The sequence below is a fragment of the Arvicanthis niloticus genome, chromosome X (genome assembly GCF_011762505.2).
Source record: "Arvicanthis niloticus isolate mArvNil1 chromosome X, mArvNil1.pat.X, whole genome shotgun sequence".
Lineage (NCBI taxonomy): Eukaryota > Metazoa > Chordata > Mammalia > Rodentia > Muridae > Arvicanthis > Arvicanthis niloticus.
Window position 1 is genome coordinate 89,563,399 of NC_047679.1, and position 19,980 is coordinate 89,583,378.

The following is a 19,980-nucleotide window of genomic DNA, read 5'->3' on the forward strand; positions in this document are numbered from 1 at the left end:
ATACAATGTTGAATTGAATTAGCCAAGCTAGGAAAGCTTTTAGTCTTGGACTACTAAGTACTAATGGCTCTCAGCAATGTCTTACAGTTGGCATTATGATTGTACAAACGTAAGAAGCATTCAGCACAAAGTGTACTTTCTATTTTGAGTTTTCACCTTTCCTTGAGCTGGCAAAACCCAGTGTGATAATTTCTTATGATGCTGAACAGCAGTATTGAAGTGAGTCACAGATTCCAGTCATCCATTGAAGTCACAGCAGAGAAGCATATCCTCTGCAGCAGTTCATTGTGTCCCTACCTATGACATTTGTTAGACTGGGTATAATTAAATTCATGTTGCACTTAGAGCATTTCAACTTACACTGAATATAGACATTTTTTTTGACAATTGTTTCAGCTAGGTCTCTGTTGGTGCAGGAAAGCCATGTGAGCAGTTTATTTCACTTCCCCTCTGAATCATAGTCCATTATTGAGGGAAATCAGGGCAGGAGCAGAGACAGGAATGGTTGAGTATGCATGATTTTTTTTTTCTTCTGGCCTCAAGCTCCCAGAATAACAACTCTGAGACACAATTATATTTACGAACACCTTCACCTTGGCCATAAGCTTTGGCTGGTCTCCAACTAGCTCATAAGTTAGTCATCCCATTATTTATTCTAAGTTCTGCCACAAGGCTGATTACCTCTGCTCAGCTCTAATGGGTCTGTTCTTCTTTATGTCCTTGGACAAATCCCTGAATTTCTCTCTATTCCAGAATTCAGTCTCTCTACTAGATGTACCACCTTCTATTTTCTGCCTATGCTTATAGCCCAATCAACCTTTTATTGACAGGTGCTTCATCTATATAGTACACAAGAGATTCTCTGTGCATGGTGATCACATAGGAATGTTGTTTACTGGCTAGCTTTCTATGGTTCACTCAGCTCACTTTTTATACAATCAGTACCATCTACCCACTGGTAGCACTTCCCACAATTGGCTGGCTTTCCTACGGCAATCATTAATCAATAAAATGCCTCCACAGTCATGTTCATAGTCCAATCTGATAGACATACCTTCTAAGAAAAGTTTCTATCCTTCCAAATGACTCTAGTTTGTAGACCAAAATCCAACCAGCACAGCAATGCCAAGAAATTCCATTCTACCCATAGCTATTGAATGTTTTGTCATAAAGCACTAGCAAGTTAACAGATTTTGTTTATGAGTTTTTATTTTTGGCTATTGAAATAACCACATGTTTTTCTCTGACTAATGAAATGGTACATTATATTAATAAATTCTCACATATTAAAGCAACAGTGATTCCATGGAATAAATCCCAATTGGTTAAGCTACATAATACTGTTTTATTTTCAGTTAGATTAAATGTGCCAACTGATTTTATTATTGTTATGTTGTTGCAGGTTATACGTTTGTTGTTAGTTTTTTGTTTATTGAGGTAAAGAAAGCCCTTTATTTCTACTTCTCTGAAAGGAAAACATTTTTTCTTTTGTCTTATCATGAATGATTATTTCAAATAGTTTCTTGCATAAATTGATGTGATCAAATTTTTAAATTTTAATATGTTGACATGGTTGATTGCGAAATCTGTTTTTGGCATATTGAGCTAACTTTGTATCTGTGGAATAAATATAAGTTGGTCATGACATATAATTCTTGCAAACTAGTTATAAGTTATGTCTATTGCTTTGTAATTTGTTTCCTTCTACCATTCTTTCTTTCCCTTTCTTCTTCCTTTCCTCCGTCTTTTATATATTAGCATTATTTAATTTTGGTGTTAGAATAATACTAGTCACATAAAGTATGATAGAAAGTGTTCTTTTGGTCATATTTTGAAAGTGATATAGTAAATTAGTATAGATTGCTTTTCAAATTTTTGATAGAATTCTTCAAGGAAATCCCTGATCAGCTTATGATGGTGGCATATACCTGTAATTCCAGCATACTGTTGCATATTTTCCTTCTTGACACAATAATTTGCTTTGATACTGATGGAACATTCTTTGTGTCACTGCCATTATTGCATACTTTCTAATAACAAACTCAGTTCAAACCAATGGTCCATTTTTACAGGCCAGTATGTTTAATGGTGTACCTCAATATGACTTCCTTTTGAGTTGCTGGTCAGTACAGTCTAAGAGACTCCCAAAATAATATAAGCTACTAATTTACCCCTTTCAATGCCTCCCAGATGTTGAAGCTAATTGCTTAAGGTACCACATAGAGGACTTGAAAGATATGAGGTGGGTCTGAACTCATTGTCTTCTTCTTGAACTCTGGCTTTTATAGAAACAGAAGGTACTATGTAAGCTGCTAAAGAAGAGAAGTAATCATAAGTCCTACCCAGCTGTGATGTGTATGAACAACAATGACCACAATGGCAAGACATTCAAAAAGATTCAACAGTAACACTCATATCTTGTTAGTAACTGTCTAATTGGACTTAATTTCTACTCAACAGGAATAAAGTCATAACTGATACAAGAAATTCACTTTACTGAGATACTTGGATTTTACAGACTCCTCATCCTTTATTCCAAATATTTCTGTATTTAAAACTAAAGCTCATGTCCATACTCAGAAGATGGATTCAAATGATAATTTTTATATGTCTGAAATGGCTTGTTTTATCATATAATCTAACATATTCATTAAATTAATTTCTCATAATTTTGGTACAGTTCACTTATACACTGAGGGTAATTATTCAAAAATGATTATTATTGAGTGGTCATAGAATTGAATGTAAAATGTGAAGTAATATTGATATTGTTGAGTCTGTGATATGATGGAAATTTTGAAAAATGTTTGAGAACCAGTAGTGTAAGACGAAATTTAGACCCTTTCAAATTCTGTAACTCTGATGTAGGGAAGTCAGATGATATTCTGCTATTCTGTCTACTGTGACATTGAAAATTATAGCCAGAATTGGAGGACAGTGTATTCTTTGAAAATGTCAAAGTCTTAAAAGATAAGAAAAACTGAAAAACAATTTCACCTTTTAAAAGAGGACTAAAGTGAAATTCAGTATCAACTCTGGAATTGATTCATGTTTGACTCCTGTACTGGATAACTTTTTTGGTTGGGTTAATTAGCTAAATTTGAAAAAAGCCTTTAGATTACATAGAAATATTGTGTATTAATTTATTCATTCTATTCATTGTCTTTGGGCAGTGAACAAAAATTTCCTTCATATATAAGTATACATTAAAGTATCTAGGAATAAAGAAATATGACATTCAACTTACTGTCAAATGATTTAGAAGACATACTTTGATATGCCATGTTTGGTTGAAATCCCCAGGGACCCTGCCCTTTTCTGAAGGGAAATGGTGGAGAGGTGGATCTCAGGGAGAGGGAGGTGGGGAAAACACTGGGAGGAGTGAAGAGATGGGAAACTGTAGTTGGGATGTAATATATGAGAGAAAAATAAACTAATAAATAAAAAGAATATTTATCCAGACAGAAAAGCTAAAGGAAATGTCCCAAAATGTCAAAATTGGGGGAGTTGGAGTAAAGGGTTGTGAAACTTCTTTGAACCATAATTTTATACTTTACTAGTAAAACTGATTAAAATTGCAGCCTGGAATATCTGACTCATGAAAATTGTTGGACAGTTAGTTTATGCATGTTAAGTAAGACAAAAGATGTATTAGAAAAATTTGAAGTGTCAGAAAGGTAAATTTAAGAGACTGTATAGGGAGAAATTCATCCTATCTTGGTGGTCAGAAGGAGAGACGTTAGGGGTGGTTCTAAAGTTGGAAACCTAGAATCTGGGCTCATGCTGGTAAAAAGGGGCACATCAAGAGCAAGCTGTTTGGGATGCCACATACGTTTGTGGGTATATGAGCACAAAGGTACCATTTAATAGAAAGAAAAATAAAGATCAGGGCTGGAGCCAGTGGTTTGGTAGGCATTTCAAGACTTTTCCAGATAGATGGTGTTCCTCTACTTATAGGGAAAAAAGTGAGTGGAAATAGAAGTATACTTCTTGTTTTATGAGGCACACCCAACTAGTTATAGGCAGTTGCACTGAAGTCAAATAAATCTGGGTTCAAACCCTGGCTTTTCTCCTTTCTAGCCTTGTGATCTCCATCAAGCACCCAAATCTCTCAGAGCTTTGGTTCTTCCAGCTGTGAAATGGTGACCTTACTCACAGCATGAATATAAAGCACTGACACTAGTCACTGACACATAAGTGGAGCTGAAAACCTTTCATCTGGTTTTTAACTTGTATTTCCTTTACCATGCTTGCCTGAATGAAACAGTCCTGTCTCTGTCTGTCTGTCTGTCTGTCTCTGTCTCTTTATCACTGTCTCTCTGTTTCTCTGCCTTTCTCTGTAGTAGGGATGAGACAAAGCTACCACAGCAGGACATCCTTGACACACAGAGGACAAGTCTATAAGGCATTACTGGAAATCTTTCTTCTTCTGGCAGTACAAGCAGGAGAATAGGAAGTGCTAAAGGGTTATACGAAATGTAAGTCACAGCCAGGACACATGGGGCAAGGACAAGCACCAAAGACTCATGTGGATTTCCAGAAGTATTCCCTTCCTTCAAAGCCTGTTCCAGGCCATCTAGAATATGATACTTGGAGGTGGTGAAAAGAATGATCTAAAATGACTCAGGGACACCATGTACAGTGGGCAGATTTAAATTTATTAATGGTACTAGAGATTTCCCCACCCCCACAATCCCTATCTTATGAAGTGGTGAATTACAGGAAATGTGTTTGGCCAAGGAGTAAGGACTGCCCGTCACCTGCCAGCATGGATCACCCCTCAGGAAGATGCAGCTTTGGGTATCCATGCTGCTAGCCTACATTTGTTCTCTTCTGCAGGATTATTAATCAATCTGTATACCTCTGCTACTACAAGATAATGCAATCAAAGAGATCACAATGACCTTAAGAGTTCCTGATTAATACTTTTTCCCCCTTCGTCAGCATTACTTTCTTTAAATTTCTCAGCACTTGGCTCATTGTCTCAGCTTACTTGGCTCTGCTTCTTGCTCCAAGTACCTTTTTCTTTTATGGAGGAGAGGGAATGGGCGAAGTCATGGAGTTCTCGGCTGTTTGGAACTGGTCCAGGGAACAGTATCCTTGTCCTTGAATGAAGGTACATTCTCTATGGAGGAAGGCTTTGGGGTCCTAATTTAAAAACAGAAAGGGATATTTGGAAATGGTAAGTGAGAAACCAGAAGAGAGGCATCAGGATGCTGTGAATAAGAAACCTGGAGAAACCAATAGGAACAAGTTGAAATTACTTTACCTTGGGTCAAATAGGAACAGAAAAAAGCATTCTGAAGCAAAGTAAGCATCTAAATATCAAGGATTACTAATTTCCCAGTGGCCACTTGAATAGATGCTTTTAGATCTGCAGCGAAGTGTAGCTTTTTTAATGAGAAGGAGCTTGCAATGTTGAGATTGGTTAGCAGGCTACCTAAATGGACATCTTAAATCATAACTTGCTTATAGCAAGACTTGTGGAAGAATTTCCACATGGATTCTGCTAACATGCTTTCTTGACTCAAACCCCCAAATTGTTTCCATTTTTTAAAAATTCCTTTTCAAATCACATCTTAGGCCCTAGGCGATTCTGTTGACTACCTTCAAGACAGATCCCAATTTCGGCCCCTTTTCCCCACCTCCTCAGCTATAACCTCATATGGACCAATGCCATCTTTGTCTTGGACTAGTGCGATGGCCTCCTACTCACTTCTACTCTTTTAGGTTGCCACGTATGGATGTTCAGGGCACCATAGCTATGGGTGTGCCATTTATATCACAGACACATACTAACTTACATAAGATTATGCAGATGGGTACAGACATTCTGAATTTCTTAGCTTTAAGTGTAAGAACTGCAGAAGAGATTCTGCTCCTACATAAAAGCATCCCTGTGTGTATCACCTTGAACAGACTTGGGAAAGTCCATGCAAATATACATATTCATTGGCATGCACAATGATTCAGCCTTGGCCCTGAGGCACTTCTTTCTTCCACTGCCTATTGTTCTACCAGGATGAAGTCCTATCTTTCCCATCCATGGTGCTTTCATCTGGGGAACAGGTAAAATTTTGGGGTGCAAAATTCTTTGATGATACATGTATTCCAGTGACAAGAGATAAACAAATGGCAAGAGTGTGGATGTACATGGTCCAGACTGCCACCCACCATCATTTGGATGAATATCCTAGGGCAGGACTGAAAAATGATTTAGCCCTGCTGCAAGAAACTACTTAAACACTGTTTTCAATTTGAGGAGGGAGCATCTTTATATCAGAGTGTAATAGTCTTCCAGACATTCTCAACTCCAAACAACAATCAGCACAGACTTTAACAAACATTCAAACCATTGAGTATATTGATTCTTTGTTTCAAATCCAATTTACTTTGCAGTACACTTAGGATGAAGGTACACTATAACACTAGAATAATCTGTTCCCTGCCTTCCTCTGTGGACTCACTTCATCTTATTCTTCTTCTCACCACATTCCCTAACCCCAACCACAGGTTCTGTTCTCTTAATGTAACCAAGCTCATCAATGTGGTGTTCCTTTCTGTCTTTCTCTCTTTCTTCCCCCACTTCTAGAGTCCTGATTTTACTAATCAAGAACTTTGGCCACCATTATGTTTTCGTCACCTACTATTGCTGCCTGGCATGCAATGGGTAGCCCAATAAGTATTTGCTGAGGAAGTATATAAACAGGAAAACAGATGATTTCCATCAATTCCCTCCCTACTAGGGGTTTTAAGATGTACATATTATAGCCCTGTGTCTTGTATACTTTCAGATTCCTTGGTAAAAGAGATGATCAGAAAATACTGTCGTTTGAAATGGGAAGCTTAAAGACCAGTTTAGCCATGAAGAATTATAATCAGCATAACTGGCAGTTATTGAGATAGTCTCTTGACTCTTTAATCACTTTATCTCCATAGTGACCTTATGAGATATCTCCTAAAATCATCACTATTAGACTGAGCACACTCAGTCCCAAGAGAAAGAATGACATGGATTCAGAGACAAGTTGATATGAATCATTCTGAAGTACTGCAAAAGAATATGTTTCATTTCCTTTCATTTCTTTTTTCCCAAATACCATGGTAGTATCCCCAACTCTCCAAATGCATCTCATTCTCTTGAACCAGGGAGTGGGAAGCAGGTGAAACAGAAGCATGTGCTATGTAGGCAAGTAACAGCAAGCACAGATCTCATTAGCAACGCCGCTGGGAAGGAGACACTTGGGTAATTGACAATACGGATTCAGAAGCTGGCGTATTTTGTACATTCATAATATTAAAATCTATAAAAGCATCAAATCCTGAGCCAGTCTTGCTGAACTGAAAGGGAGTTGCAGGCACAAAGGAAATTTAACACCCCTTTGGATTTTCTTGATGTCAAACGAAATGCTTCTATTGAGGTGAGAATGGCACTAGCTTGAAGCTCTACAGGGTTGAAACCTCAGTTATTACAAGGCTGGCTTGCACTCACCACCTTCACATGGAGAGAGAAAATGGCACACAGAGAAGAGGTAACTGACTAGCCAGGCTTTATAGCACTGAATGCCAATATAGAGAATAAAAATGCAACAGCAATGGAAACAGGTAGTGCAGTTTTTCATGAGCATGTCAGAATTCTCCTAGGCAAAATAATAATAGTAATGATAATAATAATAATTATTATTATTAATTCCACTATTATTCAACAACTCAATTCCCCTGTCCAACAAAACCAGACTGTTTGGGGAATAGACACATAACGTGGTTAGTACAGTGTTTACATACCATGGACAAGTCCTTGGGTTTCACCTTCAGCACCAAAAAAAAGGGGTTTGATGATGCAAGGCTGTAATCCCAGTACTTGGTAGGCAGAAGCAGAACTAGAAGTTCAAGATTATCCTTGGCTACAGTTGGATTTTGAGGCCAATACTGACTAGAGACCCTGTTTCAAAGTACACACACACACACACACACACACACACACACACACACAGAGAGAGAGAGAGAGAGAGAGAGAGAGAGAGAGAGAGAGATTCATGAATGCACACACTCAATTTTTGAAATTAGCTTATTGAGCTTACTGTTTACAAACTGTTACAAACTGTACCTGAAATAATATTTCAGGGACAATGCTTGGGTATTTATTTGCATATCTGAACATGTGGGAAGCGGCTCCGCTCTCACCATTACAAGGTGGCGCTTGGCATAGGCATTACTTGAGAGAAAAGACAACTCCATATATGGAGTTGTATGTGCTGAGAGGTGTGGTTACCCGATCACCCCACCTCGCATCATTGAGAATGGCCAATCACCAGTGACTTTGTGGCAGCTGCTGATAGGATTAAGGCAATGCTTATAAGGGGCTGCGGGAGCTGGGGAGGGAGGAGAAGAAGAGAGAGAGAGAAGCTCACTGTACAGGGATAGCTGAATAAACCGCTTGAAGAAGAACATGGTTGCCATTGCCTTATTCTGCTGGTCGGACGTGGGTAGCGACATGAACAGAATCCTAGAACCAGAGAATGGACCTAACAGTCCTTTAGATTTAGTGTATTTATTTATAGATAGGAATAGTAAGGCTAAGATGAAGAATTCCTCTTTTATTTTTATCAAGTTGTGTGTGTGTGTGTGTGTGTGTGTGTGTGTGTGTGTGTGCGCGCGCGCATGTGAGGTTTGCCTGAAGAACCATTAAGGGGAAAATGAAAAAGGTCTACATTGTTTAGGGGAAGGGGTGAAAAAAATGTTAGAATTGATGCAGTGTTTAATAAATAACTAGTCATTTGTGACATGACCACATACAAACTGTAAAACCACCTCTGTCTATGGCAGAAACAGAGGAGATATTCTCAATGGAGGGAGGTCCTCAGCTGAAGAGACTAAATGGGGGCCATTTATTTCCTTCCACCTCCTCTTCTCCCATCCAGTCCACCACAAAATTCGGCTGTGGGTTTGCAGCATTTTGCTCCACAGAGACTTCCATGGGCTGCTTTGCTAGTGGTTGGTGGCATTTTGCCTCTGTGGGAGGAATGGAGCTTTTCCCTTTATCAAGAAATCTATGATTTTTTTTCTTTAAAGCATAGTGCAGAGCTTTTTACAAATTGCAGGACAGAAATAGAAATGCCGCCAGTCCCCAGCACAGCCTCCTTGAGGTCGGGGCAACCTGTCCCTCAGGCAGTGTATGAGGAGAGCTCATGCATTTCTGAAATTAGTGGTGCAAATTCTCTGTGGAAGAAGGCAGAAAACAAGCCATCTTTTCTTCTGACTTAGAGGGAGCTAGACTTAGAATAAAAGGAAGCTAGGAGCTCTTGAGAAAGCTCATCCAAGTGCACTATCAAGCCAGAAGGAGTCACAGTGTTGTAGCTAGGCTGTAACCCACTGTGGGGATTTGGATAAGCTGTTTCTGTTGAGTGAGCCTGGTTTTCATCTCTGTCCTTCCACAGTTGCAAGATGATTGATAGTTCTAAGTGGAGACTCGTATATTCCATGGACACAGAAATACTCAGTGAATGGCATAGTTACGTACTGTTTTGTATCTGATCTTTACCTTGGATGACTGAGCAATTTGAGTGTGAACTTGGGATAGTACAGACCGTTATAGGGCCAATCCAAGGTCTTTGAATGTGTTCTTGGGAGGAATATGAGAGGAGGCAGTATGTATACAATGGTAGATTCATAATCCAATCATGGAAAGAAAATCACGGGAAAGAACTGACTCCTGACCCTGCCTTAACTGCCCTGCCTATGCCTCTCAGCAAATTACTGAAGTGCTCCAAGACTCAGCTTCCTTACTTACGAAGTGGGGTTGTCATGAGGGTTTCAGTAGATAATGAGTGGAAAGCTCTTATGCTGGTAAGGATGGCATAACAGCAATTACTGCTGATGTCATTTGCCTCTGTTTTTGAGAACTGGGATTTCTTTTTGGCCATGCACAGCTGGTCCTTGGTTTTAAAAATGTGTGCATGCATACATGCATGCTTACTCACATGCATGTGCATATAAAGATTCACAGGTTGTATTCAAAGAACTTCTGGATGATTCCTTAGGCTTGGAAAAGAGTATTCCATTATGTGTTGGAACTGGAGAAACAAATCAGCAGTAGAGTATTAACCTTATAAGCACGAGTCTCTGGGTTCCATTGCAGCATGCCTTTTCAAAAAATCACATTTAATAAAGACCCCAACAAATTAGGATGTGGGGCAGACTTGGCCACTGTTGGTCAAAAGCAGCAGTTTCACATGAGATCATTACTCACCAGGAAATCAACTTCATGAGCCAGAAGGAGCATTAAAACAAATTACCAAGAAGAGTGGAAGGAAATAACAATGTACACTACATATAGTAAAGATAAATACAGCTTCATGAAATGTTTGTTCCATGTACATTTGTAATTTTACATGGTTATACGTAGTTCATAAACATGTAGTTCATTCATATATTACATATATATGTGTGTATTATATATACATATTTCTTAAAGTAATACTTTGCCTTACTGTCGATCATAGTAAAATATGTTTGAACTACTCACTTGTCATTTGGATATACAGAGAAATAATCTGTCAAGTCCTAAACTAGACTAGAAATTACTAGCAAAATAATGCAATATGATTCACTTCTTTTCCTTCCCTAGCTTGGCGATGCTATGTTCGGATCAAGAGAGTTGGCTATTGTTTAATTAGAACTGAATCTTAATACCATGTAATGGCCTTGGCCTAACATATAAGGTTAAGTTAGGAATTTGGTTATGAGTATCAGGCTAATTGCAATGACCCCATTACATAGGAAATGCATCTGGCTTTATTGGGGTGTTTAGCTGATGTTCATCAGCAAGGACTTTGTAGAACTCTGCCAAAGATTTGTTCAAACAATTCTTATGTACACTCTTCCTCTGTCTTGCTTCCAGGCATTGATATGTATTTTTCTATCAGAAATTCCACCTTTGTGAAATCACATGACTTGTTAAAATCATGTTTGTTAATCATATGTGTGTGTGCATGCACATGTGCAGATGCAGTATATGTTTGTACATGTATAAATGTATGAGCAGGTAGGAGTACATGAACACATGCATAGGTCCATCTGTATACATGTGGAGTCGGAGGTTGATGTTGGATGTCTTCCTCTGTCATTTTTCACATTATTTTTCGAGACAAGGTCTCTCACCGAAACTGAGGTTCACTGATCTGGCTTCAGGAATACTCTGGTCTCCACCTTGCCAGCACTTACATTACAGGTCTACAGCACAATCAGCTCTTTACATCCCTGCATTCCTGGGATGGAGACTACTTTGATCATGATGGATGAAAGTTTTCATGTGTTCTTGGATTTGGTATGTGAGAATTTTATTGAGTATTTTTGCATCGATATTCATAAGGGAGATTGGTCTGAAGTTCTCCTTATTTGTTGTGTCTTTGTGTGGTTTAGGTATGAGAGTAATTGTGGCTTCATAGACCAAATTGGGTAGTGTTCTTTCTGTTTCTATTTTGTGGAATAGTTTGAAGAGAATTGGTATTGGGTCTGATAGAATTCTTCACTAAAACCATCTGGTCCTGGGCTTTTTCTGGTAGAGAGACTGCTAATGACTGCTGCTATTTATTTAGGGGTTATGAAACTGTTTAGATGGTTTATCTGCTCCTGATTTTACTTTGGTACCTGGTATTTGTCTAGAAAATTGTCCATTTCATCCAGATTTTCCAGTTTTGTTGAGTATAGGCTTTTGTAATAGGTCTGATGATTTTTTGAATTTCCTCAGTTTCTGTTGTTATGTCTCCCTTTTCAGTTTAGATTTTTATTAATTTGGATACTGTCTCTGTGCCCTCTGTTTAGCCTGGCTAAGGGTTTATCTATCTTGTTGATTTTCTCAAAGAACCAGCTCCTGGTTTTGTTGCTACTTTGTATAGTTCTTTTTGTTTCATCTTGGTTAATTTCAGCCCTAAGTTAGATTATTTCCTGCCATCTCCTCCTCTTGGATGCATTTGCTTCTTTTTGTTCTAGAGCTTTCAGGTGTGCTGTCTAGTTGCTAGTATATGCTGTCTTTAGTTTCTTTTTGTAGCCACTTAGAGCTATGACTTTTCCTCTTAACACTGCTTTCTTTGTGTCCCATAAGTTTTGGTATGACCAGGTTTCATTTTCATTAAATTCTAAAAAGTCTTTAATTTATTTATTTCTTCTTTGACCAAGTTATCATTGAGTAGAGCATTGTTCATTTTCCACTTGTATGTGGGCTTTCCACTATTTTTGTTATTATTGAACACCAGCCTTAGACCATGGTGATCAGATAGGATGCAAGGGATTATTTCTATGTTTTTGTATCTGTTGAGGACTGGTTTTTGACCAATTATATGGTCTATTTTGGAGAAGGTACCATGAGGTGCTGAGAAGAAGGTATATTCTTTTGTTTTAGGATGAAATGTTCTATAGATATCTGTTAAATCCATTTGGTTCATAACTTCTGTTAGTTTCACTGTCTCTGTTTATTTTCTGTTTCCATGAGCTGTCCATTTCTGTGTGTGGGGTGTTAAAATCCCCCACTATTATTGTGTAAGGTGCAAGGTGTGCTTTGAGCCTTATTAAGGTTTCTTTTGTGTATGTGGGTGCCCTTGCATTTGGAGCACAGATATTCAGAATTGAGAGTTCATCTTGGTAGATTTTTCCTTTGATGAGTATGAAGTGTCCTTCCTTATCTTTTTTGATTAGTTCTGGTTGAAAGTTGATTTTATTTGATATTAGAATGGTTTCTCCAGCTTGGTTCTTGGGACCATTTGCTTGGAAGATTGTTTTCCATCCTTTTACTCTGAGGTAGTGTCTGTCTTTGACACTGAGGTGCGTTTTCTGTATGCAGCAAAATTCTGGGTCCTGTTTATGTATCCAGTCTAATAGTCTATGTCTTTTTAACTGGAGAATTGAGTCAATTGTTATTAAGAGATATTAATGAAAAATGATTGTTGTTTCCTGTATTTTGTTATTAGAGGTGGAATTATGCTTGTGTAGCTATCTTCTTTTGGTTTGTTGGAAGATTACTTTCTTGCTTTTTCTAGGTTGTAATTTTCTTCCTTGTGTTGGAGTTTTCAATCTATTATTCTTTGTAGGGCTGGATTTGTGGAATGATATTGTGTAAATTTGGTTTTGTCATGTAATATCTTGGTTTCTCCATCAATATTGATTGAGAGTTTTGCTGGGTATAGTAGTCTGGGCTGGCATTTGTGTTCTCTTAGGGTCCGTATGATATCAGTCCAAGATCTTCTGGCTTTTATAGTCTCTGGTGAGAAGTCTGGTGTAATTCTTATAGGTCTGCCTTTATATGTTACTTTACCTTTTTCCCTTACTGCTTTTAGTATTTTTCTTTGTTTTGTATATTTGATGTTTTGATTATTATGTGACAGGAGGAATTTTTTTCTGGTCTAGTCTATTTGGAGTTCTGTAGGCATCTTGTATGTTCATGGACATCTCTTTATTTAGGGAACTTTTCTTCTTTAGTTTTGTTGAAGATATTTACTGGCCCTTTGATGGGAATCTTCACTCTCATCTATACCATTATCCTTAGGTTTGGTCTTCTCATTATGTCCTAGATTTCCTGGATGTTTTGGGTTAACAGCTGTTTGCATTTTGCGTTTTCTTTGACAGTTGTGTTTTCATGGTATCTTCTGCATATGAGATTTTCTCTTCTATCTCTTGTATTATGTTGGTGATACTTGCATCAACGATTCCTGATCTTTTTCCTAGGTTTTCTATGCAAGGTAGTCTCCCTTTGAGATGTCCTTATTGTTTCTGCTTCCATTTTTAGATCCTGGATGGTTTTGTTTAGTTCCTTCACCTGTTTGCTTGTGTTTTCTTGCAATTCTTTAAGGGATTTTTATGTTTCCTCTTTGAGAGCTTCTCCCTGTTTACCTGTGTTCTCTTGTATTTCTTTAAGGGAGATATTTATGTCCTTCTTAATGTCCTCTATCATCATCATGAGAAGTGATTTTAAATCTGAATCCTGCTTTTCTGGTGTGATGGGGTGTCCAGGACTTGCTATGTTGGCAGAACTGGGTTCTCATGCTGCCAGTCAACCTTGGTTTCTGTTGCTTATGTTTTTGTGTTTTCCTTTTACCATCTGGTTATCTCTAGTGCTACTTGCACTCACTGTCTCTGACCGCAGCCTGTCTCTCCTGTTATCTTGTTTATGTCTGAATTCCTCAGAATCCAGCTGCCTTTGTGATTCTCTAATCCTGAGGTCCTGAGTGAAAGAGATCCTAGGACTCAGGCTACCTCTGGGATCCTGAAATCCTATTATCCTGGGTGTTTTAGAGCTCCTGGGAGCCCAGCTTCCTCTGGGTGTTGTGGAATTGGGTACAGAGTTATGATCCTGGGAGTATTAGAGCTTCTAAGAGTCTGGCTTCCTCAACTGCTCTGAGTGCAGTGTTTCCTCTGCTGCTCTGAGTACAGTGGTTCCTCTAGGATAAGTCAGGATATGGTGTCTTCACAGGAGCAGACCAGCTAGGAGTCTGCCCCAGAAAAAAGCAGAAGTTCCATTGTTAAAAAGAAGACACATTGACATCTGAATAGGTGTGGCCTTGCAAATTGGAGTCTCCTTGAAAGAAAGTACAGCAACAGACAGGTTTTGGAGCCTTCCCCATAGTCAGACCCATAGTTGGTGGCAGAAGTAGATCTTGCACCCAGGTTTCCATCACCTTAGTGTCTTTCACAATTATCACATTGTCTGCTAGGCTTTTTTCTTTCTAAAAGGGCTAAAATAGTTTGCCATTTATAGAAGACAACATTCAGTCATCAGTCCTCTCCACACAGATTATAACCGAGTTATCACCATTCAACTGATAAGCCCCAGGCACTTCTCAATAGAGTGGATAAGTTTACCTTCCTTCCCCGTCTGCACTGAGGATATTACCTCTTGCCATTCTGTATTGCCTTTGCTCCATGCCAGCGATGGAATGAAGACAAGACCTTTATAGGAATGTTATTAGCATTGCTCCCACCAGCAGCATCTTTCTGTGGAATCAGTGTGGTCTAGTACAAAGACTCCAGAGAGAGTAAAGCCCAGAGAGAGTCTTACTTCTCAGGTATGTGACTCACAGACAAATTATTCAACTTCCCTAGTTCCCAGTTTCCTTACCTGTCAACATAAGAAGAATCTGACCAGTTCCTCTTATCTTTCAGGTCTTCTGTGAAGCTATGTGAGGTAATTTGTATGAGAGTACCTTGAAAAGAGAACATTTGTGCAACTATGAGGGTACTGTAATATGATTAAATCTTAAATCGACACAAAGATTACTGAGGGTCTACTACTTACATGCACACTATTGACTCTGGGCATTCCAAGGGACACAGGACTTAGCTGCTTTCTGGAGTTGGAGTCTAACTGACACAGACATAGTTGAATGGAAAGAAAGCCAGCCTTACAAAGCTAGAGATGACTGTAGTGTATGAACTTCCTGGAGACACAGAGAGAGGGGAGGTGGAGATAATTACAGAAAGGCCAAAGAGGGATTCTTGGATAAAATTGCATTTAAACTATGGTTTAGAGTGCAATTAGTAGGATAGGGGGAAACAAGCTGGCAAGAAGTATATTTTCAGATGGCATAATAGGACAGATGAGGACTGAAACCTTCATGTGTTCCAGAGGCCTATTCCTCAGGACACAGAAAGTATACGTAATTGATAGCTTTCCCAGCATCCCTGCTGAGATGTGGAGAAGGAGAACAAAGCATGTGCCTCATGAAACCAAGGCAGATGCTAAGAGGGAATGTGAATACCTGAGTACATTACAGGTAGTTTAGTACTGAAAAATAGTCATATAATAGTAGTATACGTCTTGAGGTTTTTCCAAGATTTAAATGAAATGGTGTATGATAATCAGCATAGTTGCCGATGCATGATTAATTCTAGAGACAATATTCCTTCTTACATTGATAACAACGGTTGATAACATGTACCTTGAAATCTGTCTTGTGTTAGTCATGTGGCCTTGGCCAAAGCATGATCATTCAGTGTCATGATCTTTAAGATAGGAATTTTAATATTGCCAACTTCAGAGGACTATCATAGCAAGTACATATCTTAATCAAGTAACGTGTTTATCACAGTGCTGAAATATTGTAAGCACTCAACTGATATCAGCCACTAAAATTATTATCATCAGCCAAACAGGAATGTAATGTAGTCGCATGACAAATGAAAGAAGTTGAGTAAAATTCATAAAAGCATCTTAAATCTTACTCCTCATTCAATTTATTACTCAGCATTCAATTTCTTGTTATCAGTTTGGAGGTCAGCTTTAAAAGTGAAATTTCTTTCTTATTAAATTTAAACTGTAGCACATGAGTGTTGAAATAAGAGCAGACAATAACATGGATTTGGGATGCAATCCATCGGACCTTTACTGTGAGCACCTACTATGGTTTTTGGCAGTGTGATAGAAGCTGATAAACACACACACACACAAAACACAAGAACTACATGTCTATACATAAAGAAACTATAGTACAATAGAGAGAGAAAATCAAATGAACTCTCAAAATGCATATTGTATTATATTGATTATGTAAAATGTTTGGAATTGTGTGTGTGTGTGTGTGTGTGCATCTCTCTCTCTGTGTGTATGTGTGCAAATGTGCACAACATAGAATTTAAACAAGTGGCCAGAGAAAGCCTCACTGAATAGATGATCTGAAATGAGACTTGAAGGAAGTGAGCGAACGGTGAGTCATCACAAGAGAAATGTTGTAAGCAGAAAGAAAGGCAAGAACTCTGTCAAGTCAGTCACACGATGGAAGGAAGGGTAATGGGATAGAAAATTAGACAGATCAGTGAAAAGCAGATGTTGTTATGCTGTTTAGTTGTTTTATTTTGTTGTTATTGTTATTTTTGTTTGTTTGTTGCTTTATAATTAAGTGATGAGTGTTATTTGCAAGGAGGTGCAAAGAAGTGTAAAAGTTTCTTCAAATATGAAGTTGAGATGACATTTCTCAGTTATCTGCTCCTCCTCTGTGGTAGCTTACTCCTCAAGAGACCTGGAACAATTATAAATGAGATAGAAGTCAATCAAGTCCCACAAAGCTACCCTTAACACACCGTGGACTGCACAATATGGGCTCATTATATGGTAGGGGGTACACAGAAAGGAATATTGACAGTGATTCAGGTAAAGACATATAGTCCTTCAGATCCAAAGACCTCATAAGGATAGTTCTGCCACTGGCATCAGTTCACACAGCTAGGACTTGAAACCCTCTTACCTTAACAGCCTGTCTAGTCTCCAGCAGGACCTTCTCTAGGTCAGAAAAGCTGACAGGCTTAATTGTTTACCCTGCTTATTTGCCACCACTGGGTGGCAGTGATCCTTTCACCCAGGTAACCCAAGACAAGGACAGTTCTGTAGGAAAACAGTAGAGATTTGGCTAGCATTTGATGGCTAGTAAGTACCCTGTATATTACCCTCCTGTTTCATAGGCCCCAAGTCTGCCAAACTCTCTCCTACTATGAACTTCTGTTTCTTCTTGGGAGGCTTTGTATCTTTTCAGTGATCCTCTAAGAATGTGATATTTAGAACTGAATAGGAGATGCTAGAAAGGAACACTGGAGGGTACAGGAAAACAATCATGTTTAGCAGGATCTGGAAATGGTACTTTAATTAATATACTCCAAAATGGTACTCTGACACTTTACCAACTAAATATTCTACTTTCTTTAAACTGCTATCTTGAATTATGTATGTGGCTCAACTCAAACCTCAAATCCTTCTTGATTGCTTGGCCAGTTTGTATGTGACATGCTTCTGAGACACTGTCCCTTCTTTCAGTGTCACAAAATGGATTATTAACATTTTTGTTGAGTAGTTTTTCTTTATCTTATTTACATTTTACTTTTTAAATTTTAGACCAGTACACCGGCCCATCTGAGTTCACTTTGCATCTCAATTTTGTTCTTCAAAGTATTTGATCCTCTGCCAGCTTTGAGTCATCTTCAGACGTGGTAAGTACATTTTATATATCGTATAAATTATTAACGATGTTGGAAAAGCCCCGGGGCCCTTCTCTGGAGACCTTTCTACTGGTTGCCACCTATGCTGTGCATAAAATTCTTTAATCAATTGCCACTCCATTGGGCTCTGTTATAGTCTGGTTAATATGTTACTGTTTTATTTCAGATCATTCATGGGAAAGTTATGAGAGAAAATGACCAAATGCATTACTGAATCCAACATATGATCACTGACGGAGTGTTATGACAGATAGGATGGATAAGGATAATCTAAGATGGAGGCTTTGCTTGTTTGTCTTGCTACAATGGAAATATGAGTATTTTTCCTAATTATAAAAGTACAATGGGTTTGACATAAAGGTCAATAGCATGTACTGAAAGTGAGTCTACATAGCATTCTGGCACTCTGCTAGATATATCTGGCCAGTTTGTGAATTTATAAACAGCTCTAGGATTTGAGATCATACCCTAGAGAATGTTTCATGACCTACTTTATCCCCGCCCACCACTTACCATATTTTGGAAACATCTTTTCTGGTCAGAATGCACAGTTTTACTTCGTTTCCAAAACACAGTGTTATTTTTTGTGGCTGCTTCATATTTTATGTTTCCAGCCTTGTACTGCAGCTGGGCATTTGGATCACTGGCATGAATCCTAGTACACATACTATGATGAGATTTACTTTCTTGCCTTGATGAACAGTGCTAGGATTCTTTCTCTCATTGTTTTTTTTTTTTTTTTTTTTTTTTTTTTGTCTTTTTTCAAATATTTCATCACCCTCCTAAATGCCCAAGGGTCACTTCTACCCAAGAGAGAATAAATAAGATTGGATAGTTATCATTTACTGAATTATTGTGAGCCAACTTACTATTCATCAGGGTTTGAGTTAGACAGTATATTCTTTGTTATAACTTGGAGTGGGGTTAAGAATCTTTCTAATATTCTTATTCTTTCATTGAGAATTTTAAGCAATATATCTTGATCATCCCACAAGTTCTCCCAGATTCACCCCTACTTCCCTATTCACCTAACTTTGTGTTCTCTCTTTTTTTCTATATATTTTTCTTATTTTTAAATATCCATCAAGTCCAGTTTGTGTTGGCCAACTACTCTCCATGTCCTATACACTATTAAAGGACACTGACCCGCCCTCTCTCTCAGCAGCCATCAATGACAACAGCTCTCCTGCCATGGGTGGAACTTCTTGCCTACTTCTTCATGTTGGGATTTTGTTTGGCTTGAGCTTATACAGGCCTTGTGCTTGCTGTCATGAGTTGTGATTTTATACGTGCATTTGCCCTGTTGTGTGCAGGAAACACTGTTTTCTTGAAATAATCTACCACCACACCACAGCACCACCACAATCTTTGTAACCCCTCTTTTGCTATCTTGCCCTGAGCTTTGAGAGTAGGGGTTTACTATAGATGTCCCACTCCAAAGTCTTTTATTCTATGGTATAGGAAGAAATTTCTTTTATGGGTGTTGAGTAATGGAGGTTTTTTAAAAATCAAGTATTTCAGGATGAAGATCTGAGTGGCAAACAATTTTGACAAGAGGCTGTCGGTCCTTACTGGCTCTGGTAGGATTAGTACCAGTACTATGATTAGGAACACGAGAAGGCACAACTGTTTGAACCATTATTCCCTATTATACATTCCTAACTACAACCAAGTGGGGCCATCTTCTAGCTCCTTCATGGTGCCCTTCTCTTTATCTCCACATGTGTATTCTCTCTGTTTACTGTATACATATATCTTCTAAAAGGTAGGAGCCCTCTGCTGTGAATTCTTATAACTCTTTAAGATCACTCATTCTTGACTATCTGAACTTCAACTGCCTTGTTCTGTGACTTGGAATAAATCATTTATCTTGTCTGGTTCTAGTTATCCTCATCTATAGAATTAACATTTACCTAAGTGATACACATCAAAGCACCTTGCTTAGTGACTGGCTGATACTAAGCATTTAGGGAATGTTAGTCATAATTATTGTCATCATCATCA

At 38.3% G+C, this 19,980-nt stretch overlaps 1 protein-coding gene across 3 annotated transcripts in view; it reads left to right on the forward strand.

Annotated features, from left to right (window-relative positions):
- Pak3 (p21 (RAC1) activated kinase 3) overlaps positions 1-19,980 on the forward strand; it is a 259,192-nt gene that overhangs the window by 30,500 nt on the left and 208,712 nt on the right. For all 3 annotated transcript variants that reach the window (XM_076918848.1, XM_076918846.1, XM_076918850.1), the window contains exon 2: positions 17,873-17,967. The gene's annotated coding sequence lies outside the window, so the exon portion shown is untranslated. The remainder of the gene's footprint in view (positions 1-17,872; positions 17,968-19,980) is intronic.